The sequence below is a fragment of the Littorina saxatilis genome, unplaced genomic scaffold, assembly GCF_037325665.1.
Source record: "Littorina saxatilis isolate snail1 unplaced genomic scaffold, US_GU_Lsax_2.0 SUPER_12_unloc_1, whole genome shotgun sequence".
In the NCBI taxonomy this organism is placed as follows: domain Eukaryota; kingdom Metazoa; phylum Mollusca; class Gastropoda; order Littorinimorpha; family Littorinidae; genus Littorina; species Littorina saxatilis.
In genome coordinates, this window is record NW_027125699.1 from 97,595 (window position 1) to 107,728 (window position 10,134).

The 10,134-nt window shown below is 44.7% G+C and overlaps 1 long non-coding RNA gene across 1 annotated transcript; it reads left to right on the plus strand.

The window, feature by feature from the left end:
* Window positions 1-5,536: 5,536 nt before the first annotated feature.
* Window positions 5,537-9,070, plus strand: LOC138954160 (uncharacterized). Its single transcript, XR_011451734.1, has 2 exons — window positions 5,537-5,653; window positions 7,697-9,070. It is a non-coding gene; the product is annotated as an uncharacterized lncRNA (long non-coding RNA).
* The last annotated feature ends 1,064 nt before the right edge of the window (window positions 9,071-10,134 follow it).

The window sequence follows — 10,134 nt, forward strand, 5'->3', positions numbered from 1 at the left end:
ACGCTCAGAAAGTTAAAACGAAGAGAGGTACAGAAAAGCGTGCTATGCAGCACAGCGAAACCACAACCGCACTGAACAGGCTCGTCAGTTTCACTCCGTTATGCACAAGCGGCGGACTACGGTCATTGTGATGCCTTACGCGACTTGTTTATAACTGCGTTTTCAGTTGCGGTTCTTACTGCATTATATTTAAACATACGTTCAGTTTTGTTCCGATTATTTCACAGGCAGTGTGGAACGATATCATATGTCCATTTACCAAAATATCCTTTACAAAACAAATAATTATCACCAATAATCCATTCACGTAAAAATAAACTTTGCCCCTTATACAACACTTTGCAATTATCCCACAAACAAAATTCGTCTATTTTTACCTCTTCTCCAACCTCTGTTTTAAACCTATACTTATTTTCCAACCAACACCAGACAATTATACATTATTGTACACACAAAACATAAAGTAATTCGGTCAACAGATGTAGAAGTTATTAGCATTTTTGGGTGGCATTTTTTTGGGGGGGTTACACTGTATAAAATACAAATTGTGTGATTATCAAACAAATCACTGTCAGGAACTCGGGTAGGCCCCATGCAACCACTATATAAAGTGCATGTATATCACACTAGACTGCCCCATGCAACTAATATATCAAGTGTATGTATATCACACTAGACTTCCCCATGCAACCAATAAATAAAGTGCATGTATATTACACTAGACTGCTCCATGCAACCACTATATAAGTGCATGTATATCACACTAGACTGCCCTAAACAACCAATATATAAAGTACATGTATATCACACTAGACTACCCCATGCAACCAACATATACAGAGCACGTTTATCACACTAGACTGTCCCAAACAACCAATATACAAAGTGCATGTTTTTCACACTAGACTGCCCCATGCAACCAATATATAAAGTGCATGTTTTTCACACTAGACTGCCCCATGCAACCAATATATAAAGTGCATGTTTTTCACACTAGACTGCCCCATGCAACCAATATATAAAGTGCATGTTTTTCACACTAGACTGCCCCATGCAACCAATATATAAAGTGCATGTTTTTCACACTAGACTGCCACATGCAACCAATATATAAAGTGCATGTTTTTCACACTAGACTGCCCCATGCAACCAATATATAAAGTGCATGTTTTTCACACTAGACTGCCCCATGCAACCAATATATAAAGTGCATGAATATCACACTAGACTGCCCCATGCAACCAATATATATAAAGTGCATGTATATCACACTAGACTGCCCCATGCAACAAACTTGCAATGAAATTACTCAGTTTTGAGAAATACTACATGCAGTAGTAGGGATATATGTGAAGCTGCTAAGTATCGGTTAGCATATTCACGCAATCATATTCTAAAAGAGAGAGAAGGAGAGAGACAGAGACACAGAGAGAGACAGAGAGAGAGAAGGAGAGAGACAGAGACACAGAGAGAGACAGAGAGAGAGAGACAGACACTTAGACACAGAGACAGAGGGACACACACCGAGACGGAGAGACAGAGACACAGACAGACAGAGAGAGACAGAGACAGACACTTAGACACAGAGACAGAGGGACACACACCGAGACGGAGAGACAGAGACAAAGAAACAGAGACAGAGATCAGCTTACCTCTTTCAGTCACGATGACAACTGCACCAGGCTCCCTGTAACGCTGCTCGGGCTGTTTTCTTTCACAGCGTGCGCTCCTCGTATGACTGCGGTTCACGTGTTACGTTAGGTGTCGGTCCCTTCAATTCTGTGTAACACCAAAAGAGCGCTGCAGTCTGTTGTTCCCTCAAATCAGATGCTGCCTATTCTCACCGCTGATTGTGTGTGTTGCACAAAAGGTGAGCTACGCTTTTCTTTAGACTTGTGAGTTTCCCCGCTGGAAAACTGGAGTCGGAATATTTTTCAGCCTGAATCAGACAAAATCTGCGCGCCGTCTATCGTCCGTTCAATACTGACAAACTGTCACACATTGCATAATGTCCTAATATATACGGTATGTGAGTACATTGATTACAGTGCATGTCTATATATCACGCCTTATCAGTCCCTGCTGTGTTTTGAGGACTGCAGCGAACACAGAGGTGGCCACAAGAGACAGGCTGAAAGCTACAGTCCTCTCTGTGTAGTCCGTGTTGTAGATCACCACTGATCAGCCCCTCTCTTTGTAGTCCGTGTTGTAATCACCACTGATCAGCCCCTCTCTGTGTAGTCCGTGTTGTGGATCACCACTGATCAGTCCCTCTCTGTGTAGTCCGTGTTGTAGATCACCACTGATCAGCCTCTCTCTGTGTAGTCCGTGTTGTAGATCACCACTGATCAGCCCCTCTCTGTGTAGTCCGTGTTGTAGATCACCACTGATCAGCCCCTCTCTGTGTAGTCCGTGTTGTAGATCACCACTGATCAGCCTCTCTCTGTGTAGTCCGTGTTGTAGATCACCACTGATCAGCCCCTCTCTGTGTAGTCCGTGTTGTAGATCACCACTGATTAGCCCCTCTCTGTGTAGTCCGTGTTGTAGATCACCACTGATCAGCCTCTCTCTGTGTAGTCCGTGTTGTAGATCAACCCTGATCAGCCCCTCTCTGTGTAGTCCGTGTTGTAGATCACCACTGATCAGCCCCTCTCTGTGTAGTCCGTGTTGTAGATCACCACTGATCAGCCCCTCTCTGTGTAGTCCGTGTTGTAGATCAATACTGATTAGCCCCTCTCTGTGTAGTCCGTGTTGTAGATCACCTCTGATCAGCCTCTCTCTGTGTAGTCCGTGTTGTAGATCACCACTAATCAGCCCCTCTATGTGTAGTCCGTGTTGTAGATCACCCCTGATCAGCCCCTCTCTGTGTAGTCCGTCTTGTAGATCACCTCTGATCAGCCTCTCTCTGTGTAGTCCTTGTTGTAGATCACCACTGATCAGCCCCTCTCTGTGTAGTCCGTGTTGTATATCACCACTGATCAGCCCCTCTCTGTGTAGTCCGTGTTGTAGATCACCACTGATCAGCCCCTCTCTGTGTAGTCCGTGCTGTAGATCACCACTGATCAGCCTCTCTCTGTGTAGTCCGTGTTGTAAATCACCACTGATCAGCCTCTCTCTGTGTAGTCCGTGTTGTAGATCACCACTGATCAGCCCCTCTCTCTGTAGTCCGTTTTGTAGATCACCACTGATCAGCCTCTCTCTGTGTAGTCCGTGTTGTAGATCACCACTGATCAGCCTCTCTCTGTGTAGTCCGTGTTGTAGATCACCACTGATCAGCCCCTCTCTGTGTAGTCCGTGTTGTAGATCACCACTGATCAGCCCCTCTCTGTGTAGTCCGTGTTGTAGATCACCACTGATCAGCCCCTCTCTGTGTAGTCCGTGTTGTAGATCACCACTGATCAGCCTCTCTCTGTGTAGTCCGTGTTGTAGATCACCACTGATCAGCACCTCTCTGTGTAGTCCGTGTTGTAGATCACCACTGATCAGCCCCTCTCTGTGTAGTCCGTGTTGTAGATCACCACTGATCAGCCCCTCTCTGTGTAGTCCGTGTTGTAGATCACCACTGATCAGCCCCTCTCTGTGTAGTACGTGTTGTAGATCACCACTGATCAGCCCTTCTCTGTGCAGTCCGTATTGTAGATCACCACTGATCAGCCTCTCTCTGTGTAGTCCGTGTTGTAGATCACCACTGATCAGCCCCTCTCTGTGTAGTCCGTGTTGTAGATCACCACTGATCAGTCCCTCTCTGTGTAGTCCGTGTTTTTTGTTGAAGCAGCCAAGCTGTTTGTGTTAGCGGTGGTAGCAAGAACAAGGGTCATATTCTTACTGCAGGAAAAGCCTGGCATGTAAATGAAGCAGCCAAGCTGTTTATGTTAGCGGTGGTAGCAAGAACAAGGGTCGTGTTCTGTGTGCAGGGAAGGCCTGTGTGTGTCATGTTGATTACCATGCAAGGTGGCTGACACGGGGAGGCCTGTGTGTGTCATGTTGATTACCATGCAAGGTGGCTGACACGGGGAGGCCTGTGTGTGTCATGGTGATTACCATGCAAGGTGGCTGACACGGGGAGGCCTGTGTGTGTCATGGTGATTACCATGCAAGGTGGCTGACACGGGGAGGCCTGTGTGTGTCATGTTGATTACCATGCAAGGTGGCTGACACGGGGAGGCCTGTGTGTGTCATGGTGATTACCATGCAAGGTGGCTGACACGGGGAGGCCTGTGTGTGTCATGTTGATTACCATGCAAGGTGGCTGACACGGGGAGGCCTGTGTGTGTCATGTTGATTACCAAGCTGGCTGACACGGGGAGGCCTGTGTGTGTCATGTTGATTACCATGCAAGGTGCCTGACACGGGGAGGCCTGTGTGTGTCATGGTGATTACCATGCAAGGTGGCTGACACGGGGAGGCCTGTGTGTGTCATGGTGATTACCATGCAAGGTGGCTGACACGGGGAGGCCTGTGTGTGTCATGGTGATTACCATGCAAGGTGGCTGACACGGGGAGGCCTGTGTGTGTCATGGTGATTACCATGCAAGGTGGCTGACACGGGGAGGCCTGTGTGTGTCATGTTGATTACCATGCAAGCTGGCTGACACGGGGAGGCCTGTGTGTGTCATGTTGATTACCATGCAAGGTGGCTGACACGGGGAGGAATGTGTCTTTCAGCATGGCTACGTGTGTTCACCCCAGTCCTCGCTTCTCTCAAACTAATGCACATCCGGGTTATGATCGGCTCCCGTTTAGTTGTCAGGGCGAGGGTGGTCGTGGAGGGGGACAGGGGACGGGAGGGGGTACTCTACCTTATCAGCGGTGTTGCACCTTTTCTTGCTGGTCCAATCCAGTTTCAACAAGGAACATTCACAACCTCCCTGTTTACATTACTAGGTGTACGGCCTTAAAGGCACAGTGCGCCTCCCGTAAACCATCACAGATACTGTCAGGCTTTTACACACAGTACAAACACCCTTTCATTTAAACACTCTCCGCTTGAGAACATCTCAGGTGCCCTCCGTAAAGAGCGAGCAATTTTCAAAGAATGTTTTGCGTAGTTTATCTTACCCCTGAGCCATCATGAACCCGTGTGATCCAGTTTCCCTTTTTGGCTCACGTAAGTGTAGCCTATGCGATGGTAAACTTTGTCTGTCTGTGCGTGCGTGCGTGTGTATGTGATAGAAACTTTAACATTTGACTGAACACCGAAATACTAATTTCACCTGGTTATTATCCAAGCAACATCTTCAGAGTATTGAAGCAATGATCAACATTTCGTCAGCATGTGTGCAGTTAAAGCGTATATCCAAAGACAACGGGTGGTGCCGTGGGGGGGGGGGGGGGGGGGGGGGTTTCGGGGTAAAAGCAGGCGATTGGTTTGTGTCGTGTGTGGTATGTAGACCAGGTCAGGGGTCAAGATCAGGTCAGGTCGCGTGAAGGATTGTGGTATAGATTCACTTTTCAGTTCTCACCCGTCTGCATTCGCCGATTCGGGGAAGACGATTTCACATTGTTCGGTTTCTTAGCTCCAGAAAAATAGATAAAGAAGATACCAAAGGAGATGTCCTACAGTTTGATCTGCACAGCGTTTTTTCAGTGTCTGCACGAGGAAGAGCTGTCGAAAGCGCAGTGTCGATCTGGCCATCTGGCAGTCGTGTCCCCGGTAAGTATATACAGACAGATTTAGTGTCTCCCACTCTTACAACGTGTTACCTAAGCTTACTGATAATCCGTTTTGTTTAATTTCTTTTTATTTCAGCAGACACGGATATCAAACACAGTGCTAGGCAGTCACCTCTAGTGAAATGAGTTGATCTGAAGTGCCTGTAATGTTTGGATGTCTTTGTTCTTGGTTCGACTTATGTGAATTTCAAAACTTGCAGTTGAGTCTCAAGTTTACTCTGCCCGTTTAAAACTGTCCACCGTTTATTTGAACATGCAGATACAGTCAAGCACGCTTAAGCCGAACTCGCCCGGGGAATGGAAAATCGTTTCGCTTTTCCGAGTTTGTGCATATCCGAGTTCGGATAAGCCAAACCTTTCCCGAGAAATTACCCTGCAGTTCGGCTTAAGCGAGTTTTTTCAGGATAAGTTTTAAAATCACTTAAAATCTATCTCTCTCTCTCTCTCTCTCTCTCTCTCTCTCTCTCTCTCTCTCTCTCTCTCTCTCTCTCTCTCTCTCTCTCTCTCTCTCTCTCTCTCTCTCTCTCTCTCTCTCTCTGTGCGTGGTGTGTGTATGTGTGTGTGTGTGTGTGTGTGTGTGTGTGTGTGTGTGTGTTTAAATGAATAACATCAAAACAGTGACAAGCTACAAGTGCTTTCTTCAGTGGAGCTTTATTAATACCTCAAAGCCAACTGTAAAAATAAATGGGGAAAACAGTGACACATCTCAGAAACAAAACCAAAGATTCCACAAGCAACTACGCTTTTGTTAAAAGGATTCCAAGTAATGTTTCATGAAACCCTCTCCATAAAAGAAAAACAAGAAACAAAATAGACAATTTTTCTCTGTGGTCATAAATCAAGATCAAATCTCCGTAAACATAGATTGTAGGGAAATGTTTTGTTTTGCTGCATGTTTATTGTAGTTTGATCTTCATCACTCGCTCAAAATGAGCACATACATTCCTCAGGTAGATTTGCTCTTCACAAAGATCTCTTCCTTCGATTGAAAAAAGAGGTTTGTATGAGAGCCACTTGTTTTTGAACACTGCAACAGTTGTTTGGAACATGCTGGCAGCCGCAAGGATTTCAACGTCACATCACGTGACACGTGTATTTCTTGATCAATGTGGCACACGTCATCAGTTTCCCCGCATACTCAAAAACAGGTGACGTGTTAGTTTCCGTAGGATAATTATAGCCGTGACGAAATATGTTAATCTTCCTGACGTGTTTTTCAAGGAAAAAATAAAAAAAAGTCTCTCCCACAGTGTTTAGAGTTTGGCTTATCTGTCGAAATCACGTTTGAGATGTCCGTGTTTGAGTTAGCTATTTTTTTTTTTTTTTACAGAGTTTGGCTTATCCGAATTAGAAATAGTCTTACAAAGAGGGGGATCTGGCGAGGAATTGGTTTTGGTTTCAGATATCCGAGCTTTTTGCTTAAGCGTGTTTCGTTTAGGCGAGTGCGGCTGTATAAGGAAACGGAATGAATCTGTTCTCAAAATCAACATTATTACGATTTTGCCCCAGTTTCAAAACATGCTCTGTCAAGGTTCTGTCTGTAAAATTTGGTACCTTGCAACAACTTCCTTAAATTTGAAAGACAGTTTTTGAATGCTAGATCTATAGATCTGTATCGCGTTTCATTCTTTGATTGTACTGTTTGCTGTTTAAGTAATATCATGATTCGCTAACGTTTGGTAAACTTACATTGCAACAGCTTCCTCGTCCTTGTTGGCATTTTCTTTCAAGGCAGCACAACGTAAAATTAGCTTCTTTTGGACAGCAGGTAGAATGCGAGTTTTGAGACAACGACAGTCGTCCAAACAAATGGACTGGGAATAGTGCGTTGACTGTGTTGACCGTCAGAATTATTTTAAGAACCAGGCTGCTGCAGTCAGTTGACATGTTTCGCATATTGTAGTGTTCCCATGCTGCAGAGGTAAAGTGGCTTGTATAACCCGACCATTCAGTATCAAAACACTGTTTATATTTGTGTAGGTTGTAGTCATCACAGCTAATCGCATTTTGCCTTTTGTTTCAGAAAGGAGGATAAGCTACAACAAGAACGACGCTGAGAGTGTGTCAGATATTATGCCTCAGCCACATGGCGACTTCCGAATTTAGATCCACTCGGCATGGTGACAAGTCTTGATGAAAAGTATAAGATTGAGGACAGCAGTGGAAAAAGTGACCACATGGCAGGTACCTATTGCTTAGTGTCTGCAGTGCAAAAAGACAGATAAGGTGATGGTAGATTTCCAATTGAACACAGTACCTTCATGTCTACTGCTGATTTACGACGGACAAGCTACAATCCAGGGCAGAGAAAACTGCAGCGGCACTTAAACCCAGAGCGTCGGATTGAAATTCCGAATCCGTAACCACTGCACTATGCTACTCGTCTAGAAAAAGCACTATGCAAAGATGTGTTATCAGTTATTCAGTCGTGGTAGTTTGAAAGCTCACCACCTTCGCCGAATGACTCGAGCACGGTTTTTTCGGTCAGTAAATGATCGTACTGTCGGTTTTGAGCCCCTCTGTTTCAAGCTTTTCACCTAAATTAAACAAGAATGTCACAGTTCGTGTCTATGGTGCAAGGTAGCCGACCGTCTCATCAGTTGTAGCTAAGTTACGACAGTTGCTCGATTGACGCATTTCACGTCTTCAATATTGTGTCTGAGCTCATTTCCCAATGAGCTGCCTTTAAAACCAGAATGTCAGGCAATTGTAGCATGCGTTGGAGGTTTCTTTTAGATGGGTAAGGACCTTTTAAGATGCGATATCGTCGTATAAATGATGAAATTAACTTTGAAAGTGGGAACTTTGGAAGCAAAGTTGCCAGCTACTCGGTATGCACGAGCTAACTTGAACGCCGAAGTAGTGGCTTTGAGAGTCCTGAGTTCAAGGTCGAGGAAATTGGGGGAATCCCAATTAGTGCGCATGCGTTTGTAATCGGTAGGCTTGGCGACCAGAAGAAACAAATCTCATCGCGAGTTCGTAAATGGGCGAACGTTGATCGCGCTGTAGCTTTTACTATAGTTGTTGTTTTTGACTGGTTGAACGAAATGGTCTGTTCAAAGCTGTGATGATTGTTTTGAAATTGAATGACTCTGTGATAATGATTGTGTTGACCAGAATGTTGGGGAGAATAAAACTTTTTTTGTTTATGTGGTAGCGAAGTCGGTTATGTTAAACCTCTTTTTTTTTTAATGATTGTGTATCGGTAAAACTGTTTGGTTAGAGCGAAAGTTTTGGGCTACTGGTCAATTTAAAAAGGCAGAACTCAAGTTTGTTGGGGAATCAAGATATAAGGTGTAGTGAAAAGAAGATAAGTTCAGTAACTTTCATATTAATTGGGAAAATGTGTGTCCAATTTTTTACAAAAGATAAAATGTTGTACTTAGGTGTCAGTAAATTATATTTGTCCTCGTTAATTGTGAACAGGATGTATGTTTATGTAAAGTTGGAAGTCAAGATTGGATGTGTTTATCCTACGCGCGTGTGTGCATATGTGTGTTAGACATAGAACACTGTATTATCTCAATTTCGAGAAACTCGGGTGTGGTGAATCTCAACAAACAACATAAAACGTAAGAAAAGAAATAAAATATCGAGACGCAAATAATCAGCTCATAATAGTATGGGTGTGGGGTGGGGGGTGGGGGTGCACACACACACACACACACACACACACACACACACACACACACACCGTCGAACACACACACACACACACACACACACACACACACACACACACACACACACACACACACACACATACACACAAACTTATTTTTAGAAGACGAAGTTCAAGTTCGTCTTGGCAAATTTGTTACGGATTGTTTTAGCATTGTATAATGCATTATTTGTTGTTTGTTGTGTCAATAACTTTACTGGTTCATGACAATAAACATTATTCTATTCTATTCTATATTCTATTCTATTCTATTCACACACACACACACACACACACACACACACACGCACGCGCACACAAACACACGCACAATTATACCCGCACGCACGCACAGGCAGGCAGGCAGGCACTCGCACAAATACATACAAACACTTTCACACACACGCACACGCACGCACACACACACACACACACACACACACACACACACAAACACACACACAAACACACACACACACACATACACATGTGCGCGCGTGCACTGCAAACGAATGAATGAATGAACAGACGCACACCTACACACGCACGCACGCACGCACGCACACACACACACGCACACACACACACACACACACACACACACACACACACACACGTACACGCACACTCTCACACAAACACACAATCACACTCTCACACAAACACACACTCACACATGCACACAAAGACGCCCATTTAAATATAAACACCCCCTCCTATAAGCGGGGATGACATTTTAAGAGTGGTGGCCAGTGACCCAGAACGAACAAAAGTCAAAGCTGGCAACTCAGGTTTGTATT